Source organism: Mus musculus, chromosome 14 (assembly GCF_000001635.26).
Source record: "Mus musculus strain C57BL/6J chromosome 14, GRCm38.p6 C57BL/6J".
In the NCBI taxonomy this organism is placed as follows: domain Eukaryota; kingdom Metazoa; phylum Chordata; class Mammalia; order Rodentia; family Muridae; genus Mus; species Mus musculus.
In genome coordinates, this window is record NC_000080.6 from 88,628,302 (window position 1) to 88,648,015 (window position 19,714).

General features: G+C 34.9%; 1 long non-coding RNA gene across 1 annotated transcript in view; it reads left to right on the forward strand.

Moving 5' to 3' along the window:
• Window positions 1–7,747: 7,747 nt before the first annotated feature.
• Gm41225 overlaps window positions 7,748–19,714 on the forward strand; it is a 124,876-nt gene continuing 112,909 nt past the window's right edge. The window contains exons 1-2 of the long non-coding RNA XR_874883.1: window positions 7,748–7,817; window positions 7,927–7,978. This is a non-coding gene — a long non-coding RNA (predicted gene, 41225). The remainder of the gene's footprint in view (window positions 7,818–7,926; window positions 7,979–19,714) is intronic.

The window sequence follows — 19,714 nt, forward strand, 5'->3', positions numbered from 1 at the left end:
AGATTGTTGTAAGAGGTCCAGTAGGCAAGACTCTTGCCAAAATAGTTGAGTGAGTTCATATCCCCAGAAACCAGTCAAATCCATATGTATTGGCATCTATATTCCTAGAACTTCTATAGCAAGATGAGGAGTGTTGGACAGAGAATCCCAGGAAGCACTTGGCAAATAGCTTGCAACACACAAGTGAGAGAGTTAGAAGAAAAGATACAACACTGGTTACTGTCCTCTAGTCACCACACATGCAAGCACACACAGACACAGACACACACCCATACATATATAACACTCATAAGACATGCAACACACCTCACATATCATATGTACAACATATACATACCCAAAAACAAAGATTAAAATGTTATGTCAACAATTTACTGGACAGGATAATATCCATAGGGCAATATATCTATACATTTTTAACTTAATAATTACTTATTTGTAATTTGTTAAACAATTTACTTACTAATGTGACTGTATTTTCAGTACAGTAGGTTCTAATGTGCTATTATCAGACTATTGAGTGAGGTTTTTGGCCTGGATTGGAACCATGCCCTCTTATGACTTTTGCAATGAGATGCTTAAAGTCATTTATATATATATATATATATATATATATATATATATATATATATATATATATATATATAAACAATCAAGCAATCAAACAAACAGATAAACCAAAACCCCAGAAAACCTGAGTATTTCCCATGTACACTTACAAATTTTGTATAATAAAAGAAAATAAAATAACTAAATTTTGTACACTAAGAAAAGAAAGATAATAACTTTTAAAGAAATGAACATCTTCCAGGACCTAGACAAAGGCAAATGTAGAAACAACCTTCACCCATCCATTGAATCTAGTCTAACTTTTGACTGTACACCCAGTGAGAGCATAGCTAGCCACAACATGGTATTTTTTTGTACTTTTTATATGAAAATTGCATCTAAATAACTTTGACTCATGAAATATATTCTAAAGTACAAATGGCAGTCTGTTTGAATAATTTTTTCTAGATTCATTCCTGTCATAAGGATTAAAATGAGAAAATAACACAAACTATTTAATTTGGTATGGCAAATTCTAAGTTCTAGGAAAATTATGTATGTATGGAGTACAAATACATACACACACATATCTCTATCTCTATCTCTATTTCTATCTCTATCTCTATCTATCTATACATACACACACACACACACACACACATATATATATTTGTATGTATCTATTCATAAGTTAGAACCAGAGTAGACTATGTACTGTAAGATAACTTACTAAATCTGATTTTACAAGTACTATTACTATAGGGATTTCTTTTTTTATAAGATATTTTCTTTATTTATATTTCAAATGTTATCCCCTTTCCTATATTCCCCTAAGAAAATCCCCTATTTCCTCCCCCTGCTCCCCAAGCCATCCACTTCCATTCCTGGTTCTGGCATTCCCCTATACTGAAGCATAGAACCTTCACAGGACCTAGGGCCTCTCCTCTCAGTGATTACAGAGTAGGCCATACTCTGCTACATATATAGCTAGAGCCACAAGTTCCATAATGTGATTTCTTTGAATGGTGGTTTAGTTCCAATGTGCTCTGGGGGTACTGGTTAGTTCATATTGATGTTCCTCCTATGGGGCTTCAGACCATCTCAGCTCCTTGGGTACTTTCTCTATCTCCTTCATTGGAGACTTTGTGCTTGATCCAATGGATGATTGTGAGCATCCACTTCTGTATTTGCCAGGCACTGGCAGAGCCCCTCAGTAGACAAATGTATCAGGCTCCTGTCAGCAGGCTCTTGTTGGCATCTGCCTTAGTGTATGGGTTCGGTGGTTGTTTATGGGATGGATCCCCAAGTGGTGCAGCCTCTCCAGTCAGAATTGCTAAGATCAAAAACTCAGGTAACAGCAGATGCTGGCGAGAATGTGGAGAAAGAGGAACACTCCTCCATTGCTGGTGGGACTACAAGTTGGTACAACCACTCTGGAAATCAGTTTGGTGGATCCTCAGAAAATTGGATATAGTACTACCGGAAGATCCAGCAATACTACTCCTGGGTATTTCCCAGAAGATGCCCCAACTTTTAATAAGGACATATGCTCCACTATGTTCATAGCAGCCTTATTTATAATAGCCAGAAGCTGAAAAGAACCCAGACATCTCTCAACAGAGGAATGGATACAGAAAATGTGGTACATTTACACAATGCAGTACTATATAGCTATTAAAAACAATGAATTTTTGAAATTCTTAGACAAATGGATGGATCTGAAGACTATCATCCTAAGTGAGGTAACCAAATCACAAAAGAACACACATGATATGCACTCACTGAGAAGTGGATATTAGCCTAGAAGCTCAGAATCCTTCTTAGTAGGTATTTCTACAAGTTGTAATGAATGAAAACTTATCTCTAGTCGTATCTTTGACTGTTTTGAGTCAAAAGTCTTTAAAAGGCACATGATAAAACTAATATATTCCATCAATAATATCTATTTGAGAAGAAAATTATTTTTTGAACTGGGTGATACTTAATGTATGGATTATTAGTTTGAGTTGTATTTTCTACTTTCATTCCCTATGTCAGAGAGTTTTAAGAGTTAACCTACTCAGGTAAATTTATGTCCATCTTGATGTAGAACACGTAGGAGTATGTTTAGTGAAACACACAATAGGGTGAATACTCAAAGACTCTCCAAAAATAGCTGAAATAAAACCAGTGTCACCCTCTACAAATAATAGTGTTTTCTACATACATGTAACTTATAATCAGATATAGAAAGAGATTAATAATAACCAATAACAAATTAGAACACTTAGAACACCATAATAAAAATCATATGAATATGTATGTCTGCCTTTTCTCTCCCTGATCTCTTCTGGAAATACCTTACAGTTTTACCTTCTCACAATATCCCTTTATCAGACTGCAATCTTTAGTGTCACCTGTTTCAAGAATTCTGTTTTGGTTGTGTATATAGTCTTTAATGGCTAAGCCATATAATTATTTTATTCTACATGAATCGGGAATGTGTCCTTTAAGTTTTATGTCATTGTCTAAATAAAAATTATTAAATCTAAAAAATACATCTTTAAGAAATAGTAGCAAGGCTTGGTCTTCATGTGGGTTGCCTAACAATTAAAACGGAAGTTGTCTCTGCCTCCTTTACCTGCCATAGTATCCCTTTCTGCTATCTGGGCTGTTTTGTTTACCTGCCATGGTATCCCTTTCTGCTATCTGGGCTGTTTTGTTTCCCTGCTATTGTATCCCTCTCTGCTATCTGGGCTGTCTTGTTTTGCCTCAGAAGGAGAGAATGCACTTGTCCTACTGTGACTTGATGTTCCAGGGTGGCTTGGTAGACATGGGAGCCCTCCCCTTCTCTGAGGAGAATCGGATGGAATGTGTGAGGGAGGTACTGGGGGAGAGGAGTGATAGCGTTGTAATAGGGATATAAAATGAATAAATTCATCAAAAAGAAATAAAAAAGAGAATTCTACAGTGTCTGTCTTAATATATTAAGATTGGTTTGATTTGTACTTTGATAAAATATAAGATTCAAGATAATTCAGCTGACATTTTAGACACATGATTCCTCAAGATACATCATGATCTTTATATCTTATTTTATGATGTTGTAAATACGCAGCTAAGTGGTGTATAAATAAACCCTGAAAATTGGGACCTGAACTGTCACTATCAACTTGGTCCTGGATTTTCAGTTGTTTGCCAGCCACTAACTGTTAGGTCACCATGCTCTTCTGTTGAATAACAAGAAGAACAAAAACTAATGAGATGTTTATATCTGAAACCTCAACGCTGCGACTTTGATGGATCAAGAAAATACGTGCTTTCATACTTAATTTTCAAGAGCTGAAAGACAATTTAAACCTTTTCTAAGTAGGCCTAATACTCTATTACTAAATTAAAGTAAGGATTATTTTATTACAAAATAATACCACAGTTTAAAAAGAATCATAGGAGCACTGATGCTTACATATGTGGATGCATGTATGTGTGTGAATATGTAGGTATATGAGTTACATGTATAGGAATACATAAAAGAAATATATATGACACACATTTTGATATACAAATATACATGTGTATACATATATTTTTCAAACACACACACACACACACACACACACACACACACAATATTTTTCCCAAATGAATGGTCTCTGTTTACTTGACCTGAAAGAGGTCTTGGCATAAAAGGTCAGAGTCTTAAACTAATCCATGTAGTTATTAGTATGTGTATCAAATTTTTAGAAACATCTCTAATCAACAGGATTGAGCAATTTGTAGTTCAGTGTGTCTTTGACAACTCAGATGTAGCATAGATAACTGGAAATAATAGCAGGACTTAAACTGTGATATATAAAATAATCTTTACTATTCTTAGAGTACACTCTAGTCCTCAAGTTTAGGCAAAAAATATACATCCATTTGACAATATACAACAAGCCTAGATGCCATGGGACTTCTATTTTCTCCATTCATAAGAATATTCATATGCATATTTGTGAACATCTATTTAACACCAATTTATAATTACATTTCTTCCTTTTTTCATAACAGAAAGATGTTTCTAATCTTAGTTACCAAGACAACTTAAATATCTGATATTAAAAAAAAGGCACAGATGGCATTTAAAGCTCAGAACAATTCGTTTGGATCCATTATTTGTTTTGCAATTAATATGCCTTCCCTAGGTTAACTGAAAAAAAGTAATGGCAAGTACATTTTTTTTTCTGCATTTTTGTCATGTATAATTGGTTAGGTTAGCAAGTTTCATACATATCAGGAAATATGGCTACATTCATTTATAGACTCATTCATGTAGGCTTATATGTTTATATATTTTTACACCCATGTATAGCCTTCATTTTAAAATTGCAGGATTTTTGTAGTTCTAATTAATAATAATAATAATAATAATAATAATAATAATAATAAATACCACAAACTGGTGTGTATTGGTAAGCTGCTTTTTCTGATTTGTATAATCTGAAAACTCTAAATGTGGTAAACCTGAGACTGATATGACTCACCACGTTAGTTACCAAATCATAAAGGACTATGTATTTCAGCTAGCTTATAGCACAAACATCATTACATTAATTGTATGGGCATCTTTCAGAGAAGCAGACTGTTTATACATTCAACAATAAGTATATCAAGTCATATACAATTTATAATTTGTGATTATATATCATGGCAACAATAATTCGGTGAAAGAGAAAACAGTCAGAAATTTGTAATATTGCTAGCTGTCTAGCTTTGAAGTGATGTTTCTCAGGAACCTAACTCTCAACTGGGGTCAACAGTCATACTAGGGACTAATGAAGGCTGCACCATTAAGGGAACTGTGGTTTCAGTCTTCTTCGGAGCAGATTCACTTCCACATGAATTGTCTCAAGGAATACATAATCAATAATGCTTGAAAGGGGATAGGTTTGCTCAGCTATGTGTAAAATCACGACATGGGCTTCCTGATCTTTGAAGTGAGAAATATGGTGTCAAAGTACACTAAAAGGGGTCAACAAAATGCTTCATAATGACAAAAACTTTCAAGTGCCTGCCACAGATTGCACAGTTAGAAGGGTGACAGAGATTAGTGTCATCATTAGAAACTTTAAAGATTCAGGGATAATGATTCTTACCCAGACCCTTTCCACTTACCTATTTGGACTATTCAGAAGACAGATGGACGTTAGAGAATAACAAGGCATTATTGTAAACTTAATTGACTCTATTCTAATTACAAGCGCTATAATACATGTGATTCCATTGCTGAAAAAAAATCAACCTACTCATTGAGACTTAGTAAGTGGCTATTAATCTGGTGAATGCTTTCTTCTCTATGTTTATTACTTAATGATCATTACTGACTGTTTTCTGCAGCTGCCATTGCCAGCAATAAAAATTCTCAATTCTTCATGCCTACTTCAGCTTTCTAACACTGATGCTTCTCTATTACATGTGACATCATGCTGCTTCATTATATTCATAATTTCTTGAAAATACCAGAAAAATTAGCAAATGTTTTTATAAGATTTTTTATAAGACTCAGATTTACCAGGGATCAATAAATAAATTACATAAAATGTAAATCTGGTTCAAATTTCCAGAAATCTATGAAGTCATGAAGACATAGTTTGTCAATTTAGTAAAGACTAGTTTTCATATCTGGCAACTTGTTAACATTGACAGATAAAGTGCAGAATATATACTTGATATTACTTTTTGTATACTGAAGGAAAAATTCTTGTTACTTGGGTGGCTTGTTTACCAAATAAATCTACAAACTGTCAGTTTGGAACATTTCTGGTCCAAAATAATTTCTGAAACAGACACTGAATTTAGGGAAACACTCATAAGTTAGCCATGTGTTACAAAAGATGCAGTTTTGATTGATGTTGGTTTTGGTAGAATAGAGGCGATTTAGTACTCACAGCCTTGAATTTCTCTTTGGAACCTGTAATCAAATGATTCCTTAATGTGGAGCTTACAGTTTCCATCGTTTGGATTTCAGCTTATGAATTTAGTAAGATTCTTTTCCTCGTACCATAAAGCTATGTGAACTGAACATACCATTGTGAGTTTGTAACCGATACCCAGTAAAAGTTCTTCATTTTATATAGCTGTTAGTGTTGTTTTACACAGGCTCCAAAGTCACAAGTAGTAATAAGAACAAGTGACCTGGTCACCTATACTCACTGTATTGTGCTTTACTGTCTATCTCCAAAAATATGTCAGGGCAATTCAAATGACAACTGGATGGTAACTGTACATGGCTGTCTTAGATTCCAACATATTACCAAATGATGCACTAATCTTTAGATTTTTTAAGTATAAGATTTATGAAATGTACAATAACACAAGCTTGATAATGCTATAATAGCATCTGTGGGATAGACTGGCAACATCTAGGGCCGCCAGGCCTCAGGGAACATACAACTTTGACTTCTTTTATCTTTTTCTATAATAATAGTTCACTGTGGATATTAATGCAATGTCTTCAAAGATTTCTCCAGCATCTACTAACAAATGATACAATGCCTATTACTTTGTAATTAGTGTAAATTCTCAGATCATTCAAGTTACTGAGGTATGGTGACAGAAGTGAAGTATAGTGCAGAGAAATGCTTATCAAAAAAGAAAAGATGAGTGTCTAATGTGATTATCCACAGAATAGATATGTTCCAGGGGAAACTATTGGAATGTAGTCTTCCAATGTTGTTAATTGAGTAAAGATAGAATTGAGCATCTATATATAGAATTGATTCTATTTCTTCATGTGAGGCATAGACTGTTTTCTTCACTTCCATTCCACTCTGTGTATGCGTTTCCACAGACATTTTTAAATGATTTTAGTCATGAAGACTATTTAGAAATGCATATCTTATCCTTTAAGTATATTTCATTTTTAGGGCTGGCTATGTTAGTTTTGCTGGTTCTAATAGACACATATTGTCATGGCTGTCATTCATTGTGTTTTAACCCTGATGTATATTTTATTTTTGGTTTAAGATAATTGTTATTCTAAGTCCTATTATCTGGTCTTTTTTGTATGAAAATCTGTTATTTGGTTTTTTGTTAATATGTCTGGTTATTAGAAAAACAGGGTGACTGTGGTTTATTTGGTTAAGGAATGATTTCATAATCCTGCCATTGTGACCTCAAGGCGTTCTGCGTAGAAAGCTTTTCCAGATATGGAGAGCTGACACTTAGGAATGGAGAAGGGCTAGAAGGAGTTGCAGAGGTCATCCATAAGACAGAGGACAGCAAGTTGTTCCATCTGGATATACTAGGTATTCTGGGAATGGGCCAGAGAGAGAGGGGGGAGAAATCACTACAGGAGGAAGGGTAAAGAATTGAAGATCCACCACTTGTTTTCCTGAACCACTTGCATTCCTATAGAGAGTAACAGATCCCTGGGGAATGGCTGCTGGAGTGCGTGGCTGAGACAAAGGTATGAGATGGTGAGAAACTTTGTTATAGTAGATCTGCTTTGAGATATATTCTAAAGTTGGTGAGGCAGCCACTCATGTGATCATGGGCTATTGATTGAGTCATGATGTCCCCAGAAATTATGTCATATGGCATTGTATATTATGTCCAGTTAAGTCACCTAGATATAAAGATCTACTTATATTAAAAGTAAAGTTTTTATTTATTAAATTGTCTTTGCATCTGTCACAACCAAAGTTAAATTAATCCGAACCTCTTGCTACTTGTCATGGAATGGCTGTTTCTGTGCATCACTATCTCTTTCTCCCATGGTTTTTCTAACTTTTGTTCATTTATGGAAAAAGATGCTTAATGATTAGTCCAAGGTCTTCAAGGAAAATCTTCCTTGTGGAACTACATCTTTTCAGAATTCTCACTTCATCATTGCTTGTATCTAGAGGTTATATGTTGATAGCTGTGAAAAAAATCAACATTCCTTTCCTGTCTCCATATAGATGAAAGAGAATTAATCGTCAGAATTAACTTTCTTGCATACTACCTCTTTAAGGTGTGTCTCAAGAGAAATCTATTTACTCTTTGTTAAATACAAATAAGTAATTCCCATTTTTGTGCTTCAGTATGTTATTAATTGTTGCAAACCATACATACTTGCTTCTTTTACCTAGTATAAACTAATTGCTTATGGACTCATGTTCCACGGTTTCCAGTAGGTCACTATTTTTCCTCTTTTGAAATCTAGGTCAATTAAAAATCTTCTGACCACTCAGAATATTGAAATTAAAAGCTTGCATTTTGTGTTTCTGACTTTGGATTTTATTGGTTATTGTGGGTGTTGCAGTTTGTCTTCCACCTTTTTAACATTTGACATTTCTTCCCCAGCTGCATACATTGTGTTGGGAAATTGAGTGATCACACAGGAAAAAAGAAAGAAAATCCTTCAAGAATATCTTAAAAATAGATTTGCTATGTTATATATTTCCAGAAGAAATTAAATCAGCAAAGAAAGTATTTCAGCCCACCTATGTTTATTGTGGCATTGTTCACAATCGCCAAGGCATGACTATGATGTTATATTACATTACATATATTTTATCATCTATATTACATTATTTATATCAAACACACACATACATATTATATGCATATATACCTATATATAACATCCACATCACAATATATTTTAATTTATATATAATACATAATATGTACTATATTATATATGTATATATAATATATATTATATAATATGTTATATAAATATATATATATATACATATACACACATTAAAAGTTTACTCATTCATGAAAAGTGACATACAGCACTTTTCATGAAATAGATGACACAGAGGGCCACTAAGATAGACAGGCAAGAACCAGGTTGAAATGAACCTAATGTTCTTACTTACATGAAACTCCCAAATTGTCAGTTTGATTATAAAATAATAAAGTATCTGTGATGTGTGGGAAAGGTGATGGTGTAAATAGGAGTTAGAACTTAACCAATAGACACAGTAATATTAGTTTCTAATTGTAATTAAAATAGTATATATCAAAAAGTGGGCTTACAAATGTTAACAATTAAAAGGTAAATTTCTCAATATCCAGATACTGCTTTTCTGAGATGATTTCAGTTTTGGCAGAATTTAGAGAAAACATGAGATTCAGACACATTTATTAGTGAAAGAACCTAAAATTTTAAAATAGTATAAAAATAGAATATGAGATTCAAGTATTATACCAGGGGAAGAGAGAGGATTTATCTGAATCTCTTTTTCTCTTTGTCTTTCTTCTCACTTCATATTTCATTAACATGTTATCTTTGTTGAATTCAAAGAGATTTACATCTGAAAATATGTTTTTATATGTAGTCATATCGGTTTTATGAAATTACTGACTCCAAGTTGTCATAATATATGTAAGGTTTATGTACTTTCCTTTTTTAATCTAACAGATATATACAGTACTTTTAAATATGAATGACATCATTCAAAATGTATTACAATTTCACTTGTGAGACTTTAGTGTTGTTGATTTAAAATTCATTGCCAATAATCCTAATTTAATAATCCCTACAAAAACATTTGAAATTTTATAATATTTTATTAACTACTATGAAAAGTTAAAACATCACAGCTATTGGGTAAATTCAATGTTAAGTTTAAATATTTACCTTGTTGCTATCAATTTGAACATTTTGATGAACTTACCATACAATGAATAGATTGCATTTATGAGTTGTGAGAATGAAGATTTTTGATACCAAAGTATTGAATTTCTTGTTGAATGTGACATATGGGTCCAAAAGTCCTATAGTACACTTTCTCAAACTTTGACCTGCATTGCAGCTGGAGACACAAAACTATCACCTAATGGGATTTAAGCAAGGAGATGAAATCCCTGACTCAGAAGCTACTTTGCTTGAAATCTTTTGTGGAGATGAGAGCTAAACGCACCAATTCACTGGATGCTATTTTTACTTCTGTGATTCCATGGTAACAGTTTATCTTCACCTAACCCAGGGTTTCTTCCACAAAATCTCCTAAAGTAACAACTCTGAACCAAGTAGAGTGGTCTATTTTGAGAATGAATTAAAATGAAGCAACATGCACTTTGCCTAGGACCTAAATACAACGAATCTGTATGTATATGTGTATGTGCGTTTGTATATGCATGTGAATATATATATATATATGTATGCATAGGATGTACATGTTCTATCTTTAAAAGATTAAAATAGAAAGCAGTTTGTATTCTAATAAACACATTCAACTCAGACCTTTCAACTTTCCATTATATTAATAACTATTTGGGGGTTATGGAATAGGCAAGTATGTTTATAGTTTCTATTGCTTCTTGATGTTACAGGTGCATTATTCTTTATAAGATTTGTAAATAAAAGCAAAAAGACAAATCTAATTCTTTCCAACATGGTAAAAACTCATTATCCATGTATCAAATTCACAGTAAAAATGGAATTATAATAAAATAAATGAAAATGGGATCAGAGCTCATTTAGTTAAATGTTTGCCTAACACACAGAAAGCCAAGAATTGACATATGCCCAGTAGAGTATAATTACTGTATTAGCAGAGGCTTATAAGACAGCATATTGGAGATGGACATAGGAGGATCAGTAGTTTAACATTCTTTGGGGATTATTTTTAATTGTCACCTTGACAAACTCTAGAATCAACTTGGAGCTGGAATACTGAGAAATCTTGTAAGGAACTGTATTAGTTTAGTTATAAAAATGCTGGGTCGACTCAATCTATGCAGGAAATGCCAATTATTGGCTATGCTTTGGACTGAATTAAAAGAATGGAAGCTTAGCAAGAAACACTCATTAATCCATTGCCTTCTACATGTGATTATGAATATAATTGCCCAGTGACTTCAAGTTTCCATTGTCTGCACTTACTGCAAACTTACCTGTAATTGTGAGCCAAATAACCTCTTTCTCCCTTAAATTATTTTTAACAAAATATACTATAATAACTGAATAAATCTGCGTTGGTCACCCTTGGCTATATAATGAGCTGAGGCCAGATTGGGATACATGAGATTCCTTTTCAAAATAACAATAATAATATTGTAGAATTATATAAATATAATGAAATAAATGGATACATCTTTTCACATTTATGAGAAATGTATATATTTGTCAGCTTTATTACTTATTCATCTAATCTATTACTAAATTTATACAAAGAATTTGACTTCTGATGCCATGAAAATCTGATACAATTTAGAACTGACACTGAATCATTTCTATGCCAAAGGCATCTAGAAAATATTTGGGAAAATAATCTAAATAAATTATCATTTATTGTTTAACTTTGCTCTAACTCTTGCAATTTTAATGTATTGAGACAAAAAGTTATAACATCTTTGTTTTCATGTCATGAATTTCAATTGATATCTGCTTCTCTTTATTAATTCACTTATTTTGTTTGTTTAAAAGTGACATTCATGTGCTTGTGGGTGTTTGCTTTTGACTTTGTTGTGAGATACTTAATATCTTGTCCTTTCTTTGGTGCAGGTAATCTTCCTTGTGTTGGAGTTTTCCTTCCAGGAATCTCTGTAGGGCTAGATTGGTAGATAGATACTGTTTGAATTTAGTTTTGTCTTAGAATACTTTGGTTTCTCCATCTATGTTGATTGAGAGTTTTGCTGGGTATAGTAGCCTGAGCTGGCATTTGTGTTCGCTTAGAGTCTGCATGACCAGGCTCTTCTGACTTTCACAGTCTCTATTGAGAAGTCTGGTGTAATTCTGATAGGTCTACCTTTGTATATTACTTGGCCTTTTTCCCTTGCAGCTTTTAATATTCTTTCTTTGCTCTGTGCATCTAGTGTTTTGATCATTATGTGACAAGAAGTTTTTCTTTTCTGGTTCCATTTATTTGGAGTTCTTGAACCTATATGTCCATCTCTTTCTTTATGTTGGGGAAGTTTTCTTCTATGATTTTAATGAAGATATTTTCAGGTCCTTCAAGACAATCTTCGTTCTCCTCTATTCCAATTTTTCTTAGATTTGGTCTTTCATTTTGTACTGAATTTCCTGGATGCTTTGGGTTAGGAGGTTTTTTATGGTTTGAACTTTCTTTGACAGTTGTGTCAATCTCTTCTACTGTATCCTCCATGCCTGAGATTCTCTCTTCTATCTCTTATATTTTGTTGGTAATACTTACATCTGTAATTCCTGACCTCTTCCCTAGATTTTCCATTTCCAGGTTTGTATCCATTTGTGTTTTCTTCATTATGCTGTCCCGCAGGATTCAGTTATTCGTGGGTGCGAGGGAGACCTCAAACCTGGAAGGAGATGAGAGGAAGAGAAAGAAGAGGGGAGACCAAGAAGATTGTGCCTATCAAGGTCTTGTTTATTAGGCTGAGGTGCCTTCTTTTTAAAGCATACATCTCGGGGAATATGGGAGGGGTTGAGGGAGAATTATACAAAGAACAAAGAAGTGGGCATCTGCTGACATGGGGGCTGAAGTCAGGCGCCAGGCAGCGGACACTCTGGATCTTATCTCTGGAACATCGATCCTCCTTGACAGCCTTGGGGGAGAGGCTGGGCTCAGGCATAACTCATGTCATTGGATGGCATAGGAACTCAGGAAGAGACAGGGAAGAGGGGACTATAATTCAGCTTTTACAGCCTCAGGTGCCAAGAAAGGAATAGGGAGGAAGGGGGGTGATAACCAGCTCTTAGTACAAGGCCATTTGGCCTGTTAGGGAGATTGTGAAGGGCTCACCTTCTCACGGGATGGTCTCTGACACTTCATTGTTTCTATTTCTACTTTCAGGTCTTGGATCACTTTATTCAATTCCTTCACCTGTTTGCCTGTGTTTTCCTGTATTTCTTTCAGTGAGTTATTGATATCTTTCTTAAAGGACTCTATTATATTCATTAGATAGAATTTTAGGACAGATTCCTGATTTTCAGGCTTGTTGGTGTATTCAGGGCTTGCTGTGATGGAAGAACTGAGTTCTGGTGATGCCCATGTGTTTTGGCTTCTGTTGCTTAGGGTCTTGCCCTTGCCTTTCATCATCTGGATAACCCTGGTGTTTGTTGATCTGGGTGACTGTATGGAATCTGCCCCATTTGTCCCTGTGTTGCTTCAGGTCTCCTGGTAGGCTTGAGGCCCTGGCTGTAGCAGGCCACCTATGGGGCCTTCCAACTGGGGGCTCTTCACAGGGGCAGAGAAGCTGCTGAGGCCCTGGCTGAAGTAGATCTCCTGGAAGGCTTTCAGACTTTTGGGTCTTCAGTGGAGCAGACAAGCTGTTGTCCAACTGTGCTGAGTGCAGCAGATCCTCAACTGCTCTGATAGCATTGAGAACTCAACGGTTCTGAGTGCAGAGTGTTCTCAACTGTTCAACTGCTCTGAGTGTAGCCAGTCCTCTAAGATGTATAAGGATATGTATTCTTCATGGGAGCAGACCAACTAGGAGTCTGCCCCATCAGCAAGGAGTAGGCAGAGGGGTGGAAGGGAGGAACAGAAGGGGAGTGGTATTTGGGAGGGAAGGGGTTTTGGAGGGTGAAGGGTCCCGAGTCCACTAGGCTCCCATCAGTAGTTCCAGAACTGGGGTTGGAGAGGGGGTTGAGGGGGTTTCTTACCAAGTTCCAGGATGATAGGGATATAGAGTCTTCAAGGGAGCAAACTTACTAGGAGTCTGCCCCAGCAAAAAGTAGCAGGCAGAAGGGGTAGAAGGAATGGAAGGAAGGGGAGTGATATTTGAGAGATTGGGGGTTTTGGTAGGTGATGAGTCCCGATTCCACCAGGTTCCCAGCAGCACAAAACAACGCTCAACATATACATGAAGGTTGAAATAATACCATGCATCTTATCAGATTACCATGGCCTAAGGCTGGTGTTCAACAATAGCAAAAACTACAGAAAGCCCAAATACATGTGGAAGCTGAACAACTCTACTCAATGATAACTTGGACAAGGAAAAAATAAAGAAATTAAAGACTTCCTGGAATTTAATGAAAATGTTGACACAAAATACACAAACTTATGGAACACAATGAAAGTAGTGCTAAGAGGAAAGTTTATGGGATGAAGTGCCCTGGTAAAGAAACTGGAGAGATCTTATACAAACAACTTAACAGCACACCTGAGAGCTCTAGAACAAAAAGAAGCAAACTTACCCAAGAGGAGGTGAAGGCAGGAAATAGTCAAACTCCGGGCCAAAATCAACCAAACAGAAACAAAGAAAAAAATACAGAGAATCAGCAAAACCAAAAGTTGATTCTTTGAAAGAAGCAATGAGATATATTAAAACTGTAGCCAAATTAACTAAAGGGCTAAGAGGCAGTTTCCAAATTAATAAAATCAGAAATGAAAAGGGAGACATAACAACAGAATGGAGGAAGTTCAAAAAAATCATTAGATCCTACTATAAAAGCCTATATTCAACAAAACTGGATATTCTAGATGAAATGGATGGTTTTTTAGACAGATGCCACAGACCAAAGTTAATTCAAGGATAGGTAAACTATCTAAACAGGCCTATATCACACAAGGAAAAAGAAGAATTCATTAAAAACCTTCCAACCAAAAAAAAAAAAAATCTCAGGGCCAGATGGATTTAGTACAGAATTCTACCAGATCTTCAAAGAAGACCTGGTAACAATTTTTCTGAAACTATTTCGTAAAATAAAAACAGAAGGAACTCTACCTAACTAGTTCTATGAAGCAACAATTACCCTGATACCTAAACCACATATAAGGACCCAACCGAAAAAGAGAACCCAGATCAATCTTACTTATGAATATCGATGCAAAAATACTTAATAAAATTCTTGCAAACCAAATCCAAGAACATATCAGCACCATCATTCACCAGGTTCAAGTAGGCTTCATCCGAGGGATGCAAGGCTGATTTAATATACGAAATTCCATTGATGAAATCCACTATATAAACAAACATAAAGAAAAAAAATCACATGATAATCTACTTAGCTGCAGAAAAATCATTTGAATAAATACAACACCCCTTCATGTTAACAGTATTGGAGAGATCAAGAATTCAAGGCCCATACCTAATTATAATAAAAATAATTTACTGCAAACCAACAGTCGATATCAAATTAAATGGAGACATACTTGAATCAATCCCATTGAAACTGGGGACAATATATAGGACTCAAAGTGATAGCTACAAACTCTCAATCACCACAGATGGAGAAACCAAAACATTCCATGACAAACCCAAATTTAAATAATTCCTTCCTACTAACTCAGTGCTACTGGGGACAACTACATTTTATTCTAGGACATTATGAATGCTGTTAAGTCACACTATAGTTGAATTGCATAATGTGTCAGTTGAACTCCAAATTCTTGAATTTAGTCTGAGTTTTAAAAGAAATGTGGATTATTCCAGGTGATGCTTGTGATGTTAGGAAAGGGTTAACTAGAAAATAACGCATAACCAATATTCTGTAAAAGTATAAATCAATTCATTTAAAATTACACATTTGATGCCTCAATGCACCACTTAGCTAGTGGTATTACAGATTGACATGGTGCGTGATGAATCATGTTAAGGAAACTGCAATTTTCCCCCTATTTCTAAATTTGTACTGGAATTTATGTGCTGAAGCTTAGCTTTAAAGTCTGATAATTTTGTTCTGTGCAATAGAGTGGATAATTGAGGCAAATGGCTGATTAGTGCCATCTCAAAGGACATGTTTAAGCTGTTTTGCAAGGTGCAATGGATTAATCTTATAATTTTGAATTTAAATAATTTACATATATTATAAAATTTTTATTGTAAGAGATTTGATAGTTTTTGAGTCTGAAAAAACTTTTCATTTTCTTATCATATTTAATAAGTAAATTTAACTTAATTTAAAATTAACTTTTGAACATTTATTGCAGCATTATAGTCATGTGAAGTACGGTATTAGAATATTATGTTTGTAAAATTAAAGATTAAATTTAATATTGTTTCATTAAAGTCTATCTGCTAATGTTTCTGTTAGATTTTCTCTTTTAATTTATAGCCCGAAATACTGTATTCATAGCCATATCATAATACACATTTAGGAAATACTGTTAGTAATATTATTATAATGTAATATATTTAATTACTGTCATATTGGCATACTAAAATATCAGAATCCATTTTGCGTAACTTATATATGCATATATAACGATACATAAGATACCATTAAAAAACACACACTGCCATGTTTTCTTGGTTAATTAGATGATCAAAATGTTTTTACCATTTATTTTAATATAATTTTACATCATTTAATGATAGGCCTTTTGAATGATTTTCCTTTTTTGGTAATAGCTACCATACCCAGGAGCAGGCACAAGCTAGGCAATCACTTTACCAGTGTGCTGTATAACCTATCTCACTTTAACATCAACAGTAACATTATAGTAGGCCAGTAACAATTTTGCAATAAATTTTTTACAGTTATAATACTTTTTTTCCATTTTTTATTAGGTATTTAGCTCACTTACATTTCCAATGCTATACCAAAAGTCCCCCATACCCACCCACCCCCACTCCCCTACCCACCCACTCCCCCTTTTTGGCCCTGGCTTTCCCCTGTACTGGGGCATATAAAGTTTGCGTGTCCAATGGGCCTCTCTTTCCAGTGATGGCCGACTAGGCCAGCTTTTGATACATATGTAGCTAGAGTCAAGAGCTCCGGGGTACTGGTTAGTTCATAATGTTGTTCCGCCTATAGGGTTGCAGATCCCTTTAGCTACTTGGCTACTTTCTCTAGCTCCTCCATTGGGAGCCCTGTGATCCATCCATTAGCTGACTGTGAGCATCCACTTCTGTGTTTGCTAGGCCCCGGCATAGTCTCACAAGAGACAGCTACATCTGGGTCCTTTCGATAAAATCTTGCTAGTGTATGCAATGGTGTCAGCGTTTGGATGCTGATTATGGGGTGGATCCCTGGATATGGAAGTCTCTACATGGACCATCCTTTCATCTCAGCTCCAAACTTTGTCTCTGTAACTCCTTCCAAGGGTGTTTTGTTCCCACTTCTAAGGAGGGGCATAGTGTCCACACTTCAGTCTTCATTTTTCTTGAGTTTCATGTGTTTAGGAAATTGTATCTTATATCTTGGGTATCCTAGGTTTTGGGCTAATATCCACTTATCAGTGAGTACATATTGTGTGAGTTCCTTTGTGAATGTGTTACCTCACTCAGGATGATGCCCTCCAGGTCCATCCATTTGGCTAGGAATTTCATAAATTCATTCTTTTTAATAGCTGAGTAGTACTCCATTGTGTAGATGTACCACATTTTCTGTATCCATTCCTCTGTTGAGGGGCATCTGGGTTCTTTCCAGCTTCTGGCTATTATAATAAGGCTGCTATGAACATAGTGGAGCATGTGTCCTTCTTACCAGTTGGGGCATCTTCTGGATATATGCCCAGGAGAGGTATTGCTGGATCCTCCGGTAGTACTATGTCCAATTTCCTGAGGAACCGCCAGACTGATTTCCAGAGTAGTTGTACAAGCCTGCAATCCCACCAACAATGGAGGAGTGTTCCTCTTTCTCCACATCCACGCCAGCATCTGCTGTCACCTGAATTTTTGATCTTAGCCATTCTGACTGGTGTGAGGTGGAATCTCAGGGTTGTTTTGATTTGCATTTCCCTGATGATTAAGGATGTTGAACATTTTTTCAGGTGCTTCTCTGCCATTCGGTATTCCTCAGGTGAGAATTCTTTGTTCAGTTCTGAGCCCCATTTTTTAATGGGGTTATTTGATTTTCTGAAGTCCACCTTCTTGAGTTCTTTATATATGTTGGATATTAGTCCCCTATCTGATTTAGGATAGGTAAAGATCCTTTCCCAATCTGTTGGTGGTCTTTTTGTCTTATTGACGGTGTCTTTTGCCTTGCAGAAACTTTGGAGTTTCATTAGGTCCCATTTGTCAATTCTCGATCTTACAGCAGAAGCCATTGCTGTTCTGTCTCCTTGTACTAAGGTCAAATATAAGTGGATCAAGGAACTTCACATAAAACCAGAGACACTGAAACTTATAGAGGAGAAAGTGGGGAAAAGCCTTGAAGATATGGGCACAGGGGAAACATTCCTGAACAGTTATAATACTTTTAATTAAATTACTTAAATATTTATGCTGATACTTACCTGAAAAATGACAACAATGTAACCAATATCATTTAAGATCTTTCATTCCATACCTCCATGTAGTTAAGCCAAGTAAGCATATTATCTTCCATTAGAGTTCATTTGTGTTTATTAATATTTATAAATATGAAAAAAGCAAAAAATATATTACAAAGCTAATTTTTGTCTCTGATAGTTGAGGACATCATCATGGCAGAACAACTTACAATTTACTTTTTACAGTTTTGTAATGCATGGTGTTTAGGATGTAAGCTTTATTAACAACATTTACATATCAGTGTAAGACCAGGCTGGTTAGTGTATGGTATCAGTTATATACCTACATGGTGTCTTTACCATGTGGGTTTTTTTTAATGTTTTCACAAAGTGTAGTTTTCTTGAGTAATGAGTAAAAGTTCAAATGAACCTGCGCCTCATTGTTTTGTGGACTGACTTGAGTACTGAGTTAATAACTGATTCAGGAAGAACTGGGAAAACACAGCATGAGAAGAAATGACCAAGCACAGTAGTATAAAGAATGGATGATTTTGGACTGAAACACACTATTTTCTCAGTTTCAAATGCCTGCTCAGAATGCATGTTGGGAGTCATTGATAATTGAGGAGATAAAAACCAACTAGACACAATGTTCATAAAGAAGGTACTGGGAAGATCTAGTTTGTTACAGCAGGAAGACCTTCCTTTGTTCAAAGCTACTGGATCTGTATTTCAAGTTTATTTAAGTATTAAATTGGCCTTTCTTCTGTCTTTATTGTCTTCTGACTTTATTTTTAAAATTTCTCATTAATTATCCATATATAATTATTATATATAATTAATATATAATGAAATTTACTTAGAAAATACATTAAAATAATTCTTATAATTAAATAACAATAAATATATATGTCTGAGTATTTTCAAAACTTTTTCTATTCTTTTTGAATAGTATTAGAATAGTTATACAATTGGTTTTTTGTTTGATTTGTTTTTGTTGTTTTTGTTTTTGTTTTTGTTTTTGTTTGTTTTGGAAGATAAAGTTTCTCTGTAGAGCCCTGGCTGTTCTGGAACTCACTTTGTAGACCAGGCTGGCCTCGAATTCAGAAATCTGCCTGCCTCTG